At 34.2% G+C, this 2,075-nt stretch overlaps 1 pseudogene; it reads right to left on the reverse strand.

Annotated features, from left to right (window-relative positions):
• Window positions 1-1,327: 1,327 nt before the first annotated feature.
• On the reverse strand, window positions 1,328-1,426 carry LOC132413435 (U6 spliceosomal RNA; annotated as a pseudogene).
• Window positions 1,427-2,075: the final 649 nt, after the last annotated feature.

Genomic DNA, 2,075 nt, shown 5'->3' on the forward strand with positions numbered 1-2,075 from the left:
AAAATGAACAAACTGAAAGAAATGGACAAATTCTTAGAAAGGTATAACCTTCCAAGACTGAAGCAGGAAGAAATAGAAAATATGAACAGAGCAATTACAAGTAATGAAATTGAAGCTGTGATTAAAAATCTTCCAACGGGGCTTACTTGGTGGTGCAGTGGTTGAGAGTCTGCCTGTCGATGCAGGGGACACGGGTTCATGCCCCGGTCTGGGAAGATCCCACATGCCACGGAGCAGCTAAGCCCATGAGCCATGGCCACTGAGCCTGCATGTCCGGAGCCTATGCTCCACAACGGGAGAGGCCACAACAGTGAGAGGCCCGCGTACCGCAAAACAAACAAACAAACAAACAAAAAAACCACATTCTGGAGTTATTATTAGAAAACATAAAATATCTTTTAGAGAGATTGATGATTTCCATCATTTACATATATTTGGAGCCAGATACCTTATTTTTCTTATGATTTGTGTGAGAAATCTCAACCTTACAGATCTTACAAGTTCAAAGCACCTTATGTTAGCATTTGAAGTCTCCCCTGAGCAAATAATGGCAACCTAACAGAAAGATGAACCTGCACATCAGTGCAATATATTTTAACATACCACATTTTTAAACCTACCGATATTCTCCCTGGAAAGTACCTGAGAGTATGCATGGAATTATGTTCCATGGAAACATATTAGGAAAGCCAGAAGTTTCTATCAGTGGAATATGATTCTCTGAACATCAATAACTAGACACAAGTTTGAAATCCTGCACATAGACACTGACTTTGGGATATAGAGTTTCTTCTTAGAAGATGCACCTTGTGTTTCAAGCTATTAGATATGCTAAGATTGGACTATATTACTTTGCCTAACTGCTTCCTATTATATCAAAAAGTATTCTTTTTTTCAGGTGTATTTTTAATTGAAGTTACAGTTCTCTCTAAGAACTGAGTGGAAAATGTTGTTTAGAACCATATTCAGCTATCATGGTATTTTCTAGGTAAAATGAATCATTTAAATAAGTTTCTCCCACTGGTCATTGTTCAGTTTCAGTTTTACATTTCAAAATAAAGAAAAACATTTCAAAATAAAGAAAAATAAAGAAAACATTTCAAAATAAAGAAAAAACAATGAAATGTAAAAACAATACCTTGTCTTTTTAAAAAAATTTGACATATTTAACATGTTACATTTTGTAAGTTGGTATATAACATGCTACTTTGATACATTTGTATATTGTAACATGGTTGCCCTTGAAGCAACATTTATCATATTATTTGACTGTAGTATAATGTTACTCTATATATTTATTATTCTATAGTTTATTTACTACTTGTTACAAACAAAAGAAAGCTTCATGAATTTGCATGTCATCCTTGTTCAGGGACCATGCTAATCTGTATTCTAATTTTAGCATATGTGCTGTGCAAGTGAGCACTTGATATACTGCCTTGAGTTACTGCAAATAAGGTAAACTTACATTATTACAAACATCTGCTCTATGAGCAGCTAAAATATTAGAAATCAAGGTAGTGGACTGTGATAACTGGTACAAAAATATAATTTAATAAGTGTTCTTTAATTCAGAAACATATTCAGATAAGAGAAAGCCATAAGAATTTCAGTAGAATGCACGGAGGATATTTTATTGAAAGAAAACTAGTAATGATGTGGTTTTTGCACTATATTATTTTTGTAAATACTCACTCTGCCTACTACTTACATGGGTTAAGTAATATTTGCTACTCTTTGATGCTGGACTTGGTCATATAACTTGCTTTGAATGATTGGATGTTGGCAGATGTGACAGAAGCTGAGAGTTGCTCTCACATCTCTTTCACAACCATGAGAAAATCATGTCCATGTTGACTACTGAGCCCAGGAGAAAGATATAAACTTTGGGGGCAGAAATCATTATTCCTATCTTTTCCTAGCCTAAATCTATTCTGAATAAATGGCAGTGGTTTTAACACAATGACCTTTAAGAATTTTGCTGCCTTTATATGGCAATAGCTAACTGATAGCACTGAATTCAAGACACACTGAAACATTCATCTTTTTTACAATGTCTTGACACATTAGATTTC

The sequence above is a fragment of the Delphinus delphis genome, chromosome 17 (genome assembly GCF_949987515.2).
Source record: "Delphinus delphis chromosome 17, mDelDel1.2, whole genome shotgun sequence".
Lineage (NCBI taxonomy): Eukaryota > Metazoa > Chordata > Mammalia > Artiodactyla > Delphinidae > Delphinus > Delphinus delphis.